At 44.3% G+C, this 11613-nt stretch overlaps 2 pseudogenes across 2 annotated transcripts in view; both read left to right on the forward strand.

Moving 5' to 3' along the window:
* LOC311601301 (actin, cytoplasmic 2-like) overlaps positions 1–8647 on the forward strand; it is a 473705-nt pseudogene extending 465058 nt beyond the window's left edge. The window contains exon 2 of the transcript in view: positions 8585–8647. The product of the transcript in view is annotated as an actin, cytoplasmic 2-like (transcript). The remainder of the gene's footprint in view (positions 1–8584) is intronic.
* LOC311601299 (actin, cytoplasmic 2-like) lies at positions 8506–9604 on the forward strand (annotated as a pseudogene). Its single transcript has one exon. The product of its transcript is annotated as an actin, cytoplasmic 2-like (transcript).
* Positions 9605–11613: the final 2009 nt, after the last annotated feature.

Genomic DNA, 11613 nt, shown 5'->3' on the forward strand with positions numbered 1-11613 from the left:
TTAGTTCTCTACTTTCACTTTTATGTGGGTTCTGAGGAGTGAACTGAGGTCATCAGGCTTACATGGCATGTGCATTTAACCACTGAGCTACCTTACCAAGGCAAAGTTATAATTAGTATCATAGAGAAGACTTAATCTGTGGAATACAATTCGGATTAAAAATGATGGCATTGAAAATTCACCCAACAATGTGCAATTTTCCATTTGGTTCTGTGAAAACTCAGGATCCACAATATGCCAGACAAGGTTAACAACTCTGTGTGGATCCATACCACCAGTCCCTAACTAAAAGCTGGAATTCTGCTCTTCATTTCTGGACAAAGGCCTTACACTGGGGGGATCTTCAGGCCATTCCCAGGTCTGCTCAGTGAACACCACACCTCATCTTGTCCTCTGTTCCCCTTCACAGCCATACCACCTCTCCTCCTTGACCTGAGTCAGTAAAGACATCAGTAACACAGCCTCCCACCTCAATGTTTTATGTCAATAAGAATTAGCTCCTCTACTCACAAGAGAAAGAAATAGTCGGGGTGTACAACGTTTGTGCTGGGGGATTCTGACTCTAGGTCAAGAGTCTCACAGCATGCCCTCAGAGTGCACTCAAGTGCCTTCACTAACGAGGCAATGAGAATAGGGTGTGTAGCATTGGTGCCGTAGGATGAAGAGTGTAGCAGCTATGGCCTGGCTGATGATGACTGAAGAAGAAATGCAATGTGATGGAGTGGACACAGGGCCTAGAAAATATTTTAGGATGTTTAGCCACAAAGAAGGCATAGAAATAGGGAAAGCCATAGAGGAATAATGTAGTCAAGAAAATAGTTGCTTCAGTGTATTCCATGAGATTGTTAACTGTGGTATAAATAGTATTGCTCAAGAAGAGGACAGACATTTTATAAGCACCAAGTTAGACAACTAAGCTTACATAAGGTATATACTTAACTACATAACTTTAGACTAGACTAAAAACTTATATAACTGAAATGTGAAATTACGAAATCCACAGTTTACAGTTGGTGAGTTCCCCATCCCTATATCAATGATTGGTACAAGATTAGACAAAAAAATAACTCAGTATTTTGCCATTACAACAGAGCTCCAAGTCAACCTTACCTTATCACCCACTTGAAGTAAAGTGGTCTTGTGTCTACTGTATCCAGGCAACTCTAGAATGCACACTGATTAGGAGATTGGCTGAGAACATAAAAGCCACTGACTATGATTGGTCCTAAGAGGTAGGGCTGTGATTGGTTAAAACACAAGTTTAAATGACTGTGGTTACTGTTAAGAGCAAGGCTGTGATTGGCCTAAAACACAAACTTCAATGACTATGATTTGTTCTCAGAGTCAGTGTTGTCATTTGTTCAAACATAATCCTTAATGAATGTGATTGGTGGTTAGTGGTGAGGCTGTGATAGGTCTAAAATGTAAGCCCCAATGACAGTGGCTGGTTCTACAAGGCATAGCAGTTGGGCTCAATGAGTCTATAGGGAGACATTCAGCAGTTGCTGCTTTCCTGATTTGATCTTTTAAACATATGTCTCTATATGTTATATTTTGATTACTTTTATTTTATTAAATGTTTCCCCTGAATGTATGTATACCATGTGTATGTCTGACACCTATAGAGATCAGAAGAATGTATTATCTCATTGAACTTGAGTTACAAATAGTTGTAGGCCACTATAATGGGTACTGCGAACCAAACTCAGGTCCTGTGCTGGGGCAAAAAATGTGCATAAGCACAGAACCATTTCTCTCTCCTCCTCGAGTTATATTCTGTTGCCTCTCTGCATAGTACCACACAGAAAAGACCACTGTCCCGGGACACCAGAAAAGGTCCATAGAGCAGACAAGTCTTTGGCTAAGAGCTCTAAAGCTAGCTTGTGTTACTGGCTAAGAAATACCCCCAATTCTTATGCCTATGCAAGATCTATAACACTAGCTGCTGCCAAAGGATGAGACAATTCAATATCTGAGCCTGCCTTGGATTACAAGTCTAACTACAAAGCAGGAGTGGACATTCTCTGCTTCCTAGGCTCCGACAATAACTGGAAGGCTCAGTAGGCCAAGAGTCTCAATACCAGAGGCCTGCACAAGAGCTGCCATACTGTAGGGTGTCACCTCCTGTTGCTCAGATTACTCTGGACATTTTTCATTTTGGTTTTATTTGCTTTAACATGGGATACAGTGTAACCTAGCTGCCCCCTCAACTCACTTTAGGTCCTTAAACTACTGATCCTCCTGCCTCCAGTCCACAAGGACTAGGATTAGATGCCTCTGCCACCATGTAAGATTCTTCATGGCTTAGATGGAACACACATCATCCATATCACCATCCCAGTATTTTGTGATAACTTTGTGAAGTCTTTTCCCCATTAATCTAGCTGTGGAAAATAAAAAGCCCCAAATCCTGCACAGTAATTTATGAGTAAGAATAAAATACAGAATGGGCCTTTACTTACTGGATATCAAGAATTATTATAAAGCTTCAGTACTCGAGATTGTTGACAACACTGAAGACATGTAAAATATAAGGAAACAAATGTGAAAGACACATAGCACCAATAAGATCCTTGCCAGGCCTTCCACCCGCTGCCACACTGACCTTTTTGTTCTCAGCATTATCTACAGGGCCTAGAGGCATGGGAGCTCTGTTTATGGCAAAGGAGGGGAAGGACAAGTGGGACCTCAAGAGCAAGGCCTTGCTCCACCTCTTGGCAGGACCACATATTACTCTCTGATCTTCAGCAAGTGAATTGGCATCTCTGTGCCTCAGTTTGTTTATCTGCCAAATAGGAATGAGGCTAAAAGTGCCTGCTTCAAAGAGTTGCTCAGAGAGTCAGTGAAGTGATCAGTTAAAGCTGGCCTGGTATTTACCAGTGAGCTTAAGACACAGTGAGTCTGACTTGCATTCTGTACATTGGGTGCCTCCTCTTTCTTGGAACTAGGGACCATGTATCTTTCGACATCACTGGAATCTGGCACCGGGGCTTGTGGGGTGCTACTGGAGAGGTCAAACTCTGGCATATCAGGATATCCAACTGAGTTCAGTCCATTACACAGGACTCCCTTTCTCAGTGGGGCTCTCCCTTCCCCTGATCTGAGACCTACAGATCCTCTCAGGAGTATCATGTAGCCCTCAGGGAGATTACAACCCCAACCGTTTCCTGGTAAGAAACTGTTCAGCAAGCACCTCCAGCCTCTAGCAAATGACCTTTATTATTACCTGGAAGTTCTTCCTCCATCCATAGGATAATTATGTACTGTGTTTTCCTTCTTGTGAAAGGACCCCATGCTACTGCATGTTAATGAGATACTGTATCACTGCATGTAAATCAAGTGTCCTGGCACATAGTGTATCAGACACCCTCAAACCTCTCCCCACTGCCCAAGGTTTACAAATAAAAGTCAGCTGGCTGACTGGCTGGCTGGCTGGCTGGCTCTCTTGTGCTCACGCCATCCTTCTACCATGACCTTCTGAGACTCCATTTATTCTGGGGAAGAATCACTGTTGAATGCCTGGGGCTTGAGTGTTGATCAAGGCAGGCACAGTGATGGCAGAGCTGCTACATTGCTGATAGCTAGGTGCTGACAACTGCTAAAGCAACACCAGCCTGTGTCTCACCTGACCTGTCTGCCAGCCAGTTTCAAACATCTACCTGCTTCTTCTGCCATGCTTGGCACAGCAGCTAGACAAAGGGCTATAACATGTTTGGTATCATCATGGCCATGTAGAACTCCAAATTCTCCACTGCCTTCTGATATCAGAGCTAAACTGTAACACTCCATGGAAAACGCAATTTCCTCCTCCCCTGGTAAGACCAGGAAAGTCACGTAGGACATGGGCCTCACCCTAAAGCACTTTAGCAAGTCCTGAGAAAACCAGGACCTTTGACCTCAAGGTCCATTCCTTTTCATTCAGGAGCAAGAGGCATCTGGACAGAGCCACTGTCTTATCCACAACAGGTGTTTGCCAAATCTTTTTAGATCAAAAGTTGGATCTGCTACCTCCCTCAGCAAACCTTGACCACCCTGTCCTCCCTTGTCCCTCAACTTCACCAGTCCTATCTCCTCCTCTTCCTGTTTTTTCTCTCCCTTATGCCTTCTTGCATTTCTTCCTATACCTATTTGCAGCCACATTAATTATTTTCCTGACATGCTTTCATCAAAATCAAACCTCTCTGTGAGTCTTCCTTTCCAAGCCTCACTTCACCTTCAAGTCCTGACCTTTACTCTACAAAAGACTCGTGTTTCTCTATGAATTCTTCACCCTCTACACACTAGTCACTGGTTAGATTGTAGTCTCAGTTGTGCTCCTTCAGTCCTTTCCATGGTGGCCCTCACCTCACTGCTCCAGACTGTGACTGCATTTGGAGACAAGGTCTTTAATGAGGGAACTGAGGTAGAATGGGTGGGCACTGGTGCAGTGTAACTGCGGTCCCTATTACAGGGGGCAGATAAGACACCGTCATATACAGAGTGTGATCCTGTGAGTGCACTCACTGTAGACTGCCATCTACAATCCAGGGAGAAAGATCTCAAGAAAGAACCAACCCTGGCAACATCTGGACCTTCAACTTCCACCTTTAAAAACTGAAAAAGCAATATATTTTTCTGTTCAAATCACTGTACTTCAAGGCTTTCCTCTGATATCCCAAAGTCACATATCCTGTATTGTTCAGTGACGTTATATGTCAGGTACACTTCCAGGACCTACAAATAGAGATGACAATGAGCCAAGCACGAGCCACTGCCTCATGGACATTAGGCCAGCCTCTCTCCAGGAAGTCAAATATGCAGGAGAGTGAATGAAGACTGGCTGTATGGAGAAAAGTGGAGCAGAGTAAGGTAGCCATTGAGGGCTCTACTGAGAGGATGCGCTTTTTGCTGAAACCTGAAGGACATGAACTATCTTGTTCTGGATACACAGACTTACAGAAGTAAGCACCACCAAAGCACAGCTTCCTCTAGTATGTTTTAAGGTAGGGGTGGGAATCATGCAAGGCCTCCCAGGCCATCACAGGAGACTTTGACCATCAGTTTAAATGGCATGGAAAGAAACTGAAGGCTATGAATCAGGGAGCACCATAATCTTTTCTATCTTCAAGTAACCTGTCAGACTTATTTCCAAATGAAAATGAGATGTCACACGTTAAAGTTAGGACACTTTTGGGAGGCTGCTGGAAAAATCCAAGGGAAGCGTGATACTGACTTGTATCAAACAGTGGGAAGGAAATAAAATTCTAGATGGAGTTTGATGGAAGAAATGTGAATATTAGATGATAGCATGAAATTTAATGAATACTTACAAACTGGAGTCAAGGAGGGTGCTCAGATTACTAGTCAAAGAAACATGAATGATGGAGGTGGTTTAACTGAGATGAAGAAGACAGGGTAGAGCTGGTTACATAGAAAGGTCTAGAGTCCTGAGTCAATATCAAGGCTGAAAATGGAAATGGGCAATTATCATTTAATTACTACTAAGCCACAGGACTGGGTCTTGGCAAGATTCTGTATGTGGTACAAGAGAAGCACTTTCAGAACTAGGCCCTGAACAATCCTACATTTTAAGGCAGAACAGAGGACAAGGAGGAAATGCAAAAGGTGAAAAAGGAGGATGGGCTGGCAAGAAGTGAAACCACCAGGCTATGGGGGAAACCAACAAATGGCAGCATGAAGATTGGGGAAAAGGGGGGGGCAACTGTAATCCCAATCCCTCCCTTGAAAGATTTATACAGGTGGTTGACTTTAAGAATACCCTAGGCTTGGTAGGAGTGCCAAGCCAGGCAGATATTCAGCAGGGATGAGTATAGTCTAGTGATATGAGGGGAGAAAACTTGCAGTAGTCTCCTGGGAGACAGAAGAGTGGATGCTCTCTGGAACTTTGGCATGATTGCAGGGCTGCATCAAGAACCCATCTGAGGATTAATGGCCCTTACTTTAATAAGAGAGTATTTACTCAGGGTGTCTGTGTGGGTTTCTGCAGCCACATTCAATTGCACTGGTGCAGGCTCAGAGTTGTGGTGTTTCCAGATGAATATAAGGAAATTACACAGGACTGCCAAAAAAAGTATGTGGATTCAAGGAAAATATTCACACAACTAATTGTCGACTTCTGGCTGCACAAGGAAGGCTAGAAGGAAGGAAGGAAGGAAGGAAGGAAGGAAGGAAGGAAGGAAGGAAGGAAGGAAGAAAGGAAGGAAGGAAGGACCAAGCCATAATTTGGTAAGAGCCAGGATTTGGTGAACCAGACCTAGAATCTGTACCTGGCTGTTGGAGAGCTGAATGCAAAATATGAAGAACAGAGAAGAAAGCAGCTGGGGTAGTGAGGAGAGAAGTATGCTGCCAAGTAGGAACACAAAGCATGTGTCAACACAAAATCACCAGGAATGTCTTTATCTCATGCCTTGGGTTCCCTGCGAAGCTGAGAGATGCCACGTCCATGACTGTCCCCTTACCCCACAGCCTCACTGCTCCCTTAGGCTCCCTTGCCCTGTCCATCACCCCAACACTGAACTCCTCCCTCAGCTGCACTTCTCATCCCTTCCTCACCCATGTCCTTGAGCCTTTTCTCCTTTTTAAAATAAATAAATAAATCGCAGCACTCCAGTATTCCACTTGATTTATAAGTTGATCTTTCTGAGAGGGGTGCCTACATAGAAGGGGTTAAAAGGTCCAGGTAGCTTAGCCCTCATTTGGTAACTAAAAATACCAAATACTACACAATCAAAAACCATTGGAAAACCAACACAGTTGAGTGAAAAAGTCCACCCTTGAAACTTTGTTCCAGATACACAAGTCATTTCAGGCTATGTGATAAGGTTTATTTTAAACAAAATTGATTTGCATTTCTCTGATGACTAACGAGGCTGAGCATTTCTTTAAGTGTTTCTCAGCCATTTGACATTCCTCTGTTGAGAATTCTCCGTTTAGTTCTGAACCTCATTTCTCAATTGGCTTATTTGGTTTGGTGGTGTTTAATTTCTTGAGTTCTTTATATATTTTGGATATTAGACCTTTGTCAGATGAAGGATTGGTGAAGATCTTTTCCCAGTCTGTAGGCTGTTGCTTTGTTCTCTTGACAGTGTCTCCTGCCTTACAGAAGCTTCTCAGCCTCATGAGGTCCCATTTCTTAATTGATGACCTTAAGGCCTGGGCTGTTGGTGATATGTTCAGGAAGTTGTCTCCTGTGGCTAGTCCCATGAAAGACTTTACTTACCAGGAAAGTGGGTCAGAGGGGAGGACATCCTATTGGGACTTTAGGTGAGAGAAGCATGGGAGAAAGGGGAAATAGAAGGATGCAGAGGGTCCTGGAAACCTACAAGAAGAACATTATGACAGGCAGATCTGGGTCCTGGGGTCCTGTTCAAACTATAGCACCAGCCAAGGACAACACATGCAGTAAACTTCCAACCCCTACCCAGACCTAGCCAATGGACAGGACATTCTCCACTGTTGAGTGGAGAGGGAGGTCTGACTTTCAAACAAACTCTGGTGCCTCATTTTTGACCACATCCCCTGCATGGGGAGGCCTGGTGGCACTCAGAGGAAGGATAGAAGGCTACTAAGAAGAGACTTGATACCCTCTGAGCATATACAGGGGGAGGAGGTCCCCCTCAGTCACAGACATAGGGGAGGGGAGTAGGGGAGAAGCAGGAGGGAGGGAGGAGTGGGAGAATACAAGGCATGGGCTAACAATTGAGATGTAATACGAATAAATTAATAAAATATTTAAAAAAATAAAAATAAACAAAATTGAGTCTATGTTTGGACTACAGTCTCATTCCTGTGACATCTGATTATATACATGTAAATATTCCAAACACCAAAATCTGTATCTTTTCTTGCCTCAGGCATATGAAAGAAAGTAGACTGTTTGGCACTCTCCACTGCTTCTGGCATCCACTGGGGACATTGAGTGTTAGGCCCCAAGAATAAGGGGAGAAAAGTATATTTGGACACAGGGAAGGTTCTTCGCTGTTGCTAAGATCCACGTGGCTTCTTCTGCAAATGTCACAGCTACTGGATAGAAGCTCAAGACAGGGTACCGAACTGGATGTCTTTGGAGTAAAACATGTATTAGAAGAGTTAGTAACACTCTGGAGAGACAGCAAGGATGAGGGTGCTCAAGCCCCTCTGTAGATTTGGAGTCCCTTTTTATACATTTTATACATTTCAGAGAAAGGGAAGCAGCCCCATGCTGGGCAATTGATGAGCAGTCCATGCTACACACTATGATCAGGCTGTCTGTAATTCCTAGGTGGCAAGGATGAATGTGTGACCTTTAGGGTGTTGGGGAAAGGGGAGGAGAGAACCATTTAGTTAATGTGTTTCCATCATACCTGTGTTTGCAACACAAACTACTGATAGCTTGGAGTGTGCTGATCTTGGGCCTGTATGGAAAGTCAACTATCATGGCAGCTTAAAAAAAATAAAGTATCACTTCAGAAAGATCTTTGAAGGAGAGTCTTGCATTAAAAGATCCATGACGGGTAGAGTCCTCATCCCCAGTGAATGATCTTGCAGCTCTTCTGTCGCTGGTCCATACCTGCCACACCAGAGCGTGATGGTGTGTATGGGTCAGAAGGACTTCTACGTGGGCGACGAGGCCCAGAGCAAGAGAGGCATCCTGACCCTGAAGTACCCCACTGAACACGACATCGTCACCAACCGGGACAATATGGAGAAAATCTGGCACCACACCTTCTATAACAAGCAGCGTGTGGCCCCCGATGAGCACCCTATGCTACTTTCTGAGGCCCCCTGAACCCCAAGGCTAACCGTGAAAAGATGACTGAGATCATGTTTGAGACCTTTAACACCCCAGCCATGTACGTAGCCATCCAGACTGTGCTGTCCCTGTATGCATCTGGTCGTACCACTGGCATTGTAATGGACTCTGGAGACTGGGTCCCCCACACTGTGCCCATCTATGAGGGCCACACTCTTCCTCATGCCATTCTGCATCTGGACCTGGCTGGCCGGGACCTGACCTCGTGAAGATCCTGACCAAGTGTGGCTACAGCTTCACAAGGAGAGCTGAAAGGGAAATCGTGCATGACATCAAAGAGAAGCCTGGTATGTTGCCCTGGACTTCTAACAAGAGATGGCCACTGCTGCATCCTCTTCCTCCCTGGAGAAGAGCTATGAGCTTCCTTGATGGCCAGGTCATCACAACTGGCAATGAGCAGTTCCGCTGCCCTGAGGCTCTTCTCCAGCCTTCCTTTCTGAGTATGGAATCCTGTGGCATCCATGAAACTACATCCAATTCCATCATGAAGTGTGACCTTGATATCTGCGAAGACCTCTGTGCCAACACAGTGCTGTCGGGTGGCACCACCATGTACCCAAGCATTGCTGACCACATGCAGAAGGAGATCACTGCTCTGGCTCTTCGCACCATGAAGATCAAGGTGATTGTTCCTCATGAGCACAAGTACTCAGTATGGATCAGTGGCTCCATCTTAGCCTCACTGTCCACCTTCCAGCAGATGTGGATCAGCAAGCAGGAGTACAATGAGTACAGGTCCTCCATCGTCTACCACAAATGCTTATAGATGGACTGTTACTAAGCTGCGTTTTAACACCCTTTCTTTTGACAAAACCTAACGTGCCCAGGGAGGAAAAAACAAAAACCGTGAGACAACATTGGAATGGCTTTATTTGTTTTTGTTTTATTTTTAAGTTTTCTAAAGTTGTTTTGTTTGTTTTGGCACTTTTGACTCAGGATTTAAAAACTGGAATGGTGAAGGCAACAGCAGTCTGTTGGAGCAAGCATCCCCCAAAGTTCTACAATGTGGCTGAGGACCTTGATTGTACATTTTTTGTTTTGTTTTTTGTTTCGTTTTAGTCATTCCAAGTATCCATGAGATATGGCTACAGGAAGTCCCTCACCCTCCCAAAAGCCACCTTTATTCCCTAGAGGAGGATGGCCAAGTCCACTCCCTGAGTTCACACTGGCGAGGTGACAGCATTGCTTCTGTATAAATTATGTACTGCAAAAAATTTTTTAAACCTTCTGCCTTAATAGTACTTTACGTTTGTTTTTTAATTTTTGAATGGTCAGTCAGCCATCCGTGCTCCTCCTTTGGTTTTTGGTCCCCTCAACTTGATGTATGAAGGCTTTGGTCTCCCTGGGGGTGGGCTGAGGTGTTGAGACAGCCAGGCCTAGCCTGTACACTGACTTGAGACAATTTAATAAAAGTGCACACCTTACCAAAATAAAAAAAAAAAGATCCATGAGGAATGTGGGAGGCCCACAGTTCTTGACAATTCTAAATGAGCAGAAACACTGCTGCTTCAGACTAAATAGGGCACAGAGATTATTATATGAAAAGGCTGTCTGAGCACCAAACACCCACATGCAGAAGGCATCCAAAGGCTGATGAAATAATATCCTGGAACTATGCAGTGCCTTATATGGGTGACAGAAGGGTGACTAGGGTGGGAGTGTGGACCCTGAGTGCGTAGCTGCTGCTGCTCAACAGAAAGGGTGAAGCAACCAGCCTCGTTCTTTCTAGGTCTTGGAAACGAACAGGATTTGGTTTCCTTGCAATAAAATTTGCTTGCAAAAACCGTGGCTTGATTTCATTGTACTCTCCCTTTGTGAATAGGAGTGCATATCACCAGTATTCCAGATCATCTTCAAAGTTTGGGAGCCACGGAAAGTCTCTTGACTTTCAGAGCTGTGCTAGCTAGAAAGGCATCGTACCCTAAAAGGGACTATACCCAGAACCGAACCCACACTTAATTTATTTTTTAAAATATATTTTATTAATTTATTCATATTACATCTCAATGGTTATCCCATCCCTTGTATCCTCCCATTCCTCCCTCCCTTCCATTTTTCCCTTACTCCCCTCCCCTATGACTGTGAATGAGGGGGACCTCCTCCCCCTGTATATGCTCACAGGGTATCAAGTCTCTTCTTGGTAGCCTGCTATCCTTCCTCTGAGTGCCACCAGGCCTCCCTATCTAGGGGATGTGGTCAAATATGGGGCACTAGAGTTCGTGTGAAAGTCAGACCCCACTCTCCACTCAACTGTGAAGAATGTCCTGTCCATTGGCTAGATCTGGGTAGGGGTTCCAAGTTTACTGCACGTATTGTCCTTGGCTGGTGCCATAGTTTGAGCAGGACTCCTGGGCCCAGATTCGCCCATCATAATCAATTGATTTTCTTGTAGGTTTCTAGGACCCTTTGGATCCTTCTATTTCCACATTCTCCCATGCTTCTCTCACCTAGAGACACAACAGGATGTCCTCCCCTCTGTCCCACTTTCCTGGTAAGTGAAGACTTTCATGGGACATGCCCCATGACTCTTTCTGCTTCTGCCTTAACTCACTCATTATGATCATTTCTAGTTCCATCCATTTGTCCACAAATTTCTGGAATTCCTTGTTTTTGATAGCTGAGTTTAAATGATGAAATTTGAGATTTTGGAACTGATAAATTTCAGATAATAGTGATTCTTTTTAGATGCTGCTATAATAAATGGATGAAATATTTGGGAGCTATAGATGGGATGAACACATTTGTACATGAGAGAAACCTTTTAAGAACATGCTATAGGTAGAGCCCAGTTACAGTCTCTCCAGAGTATCCACCTTCTTGTC

This window comes from Acomys minous (genome assembly GCF_964271855.1).
Source record: "Acomys minous genome assembly, chromosome: 7".
Lineage (NCBI taxonomy): Eukaryota > Metazoa > Chordata > Mammalia > Rodentia > Muridae > Acomys > Acomys minous.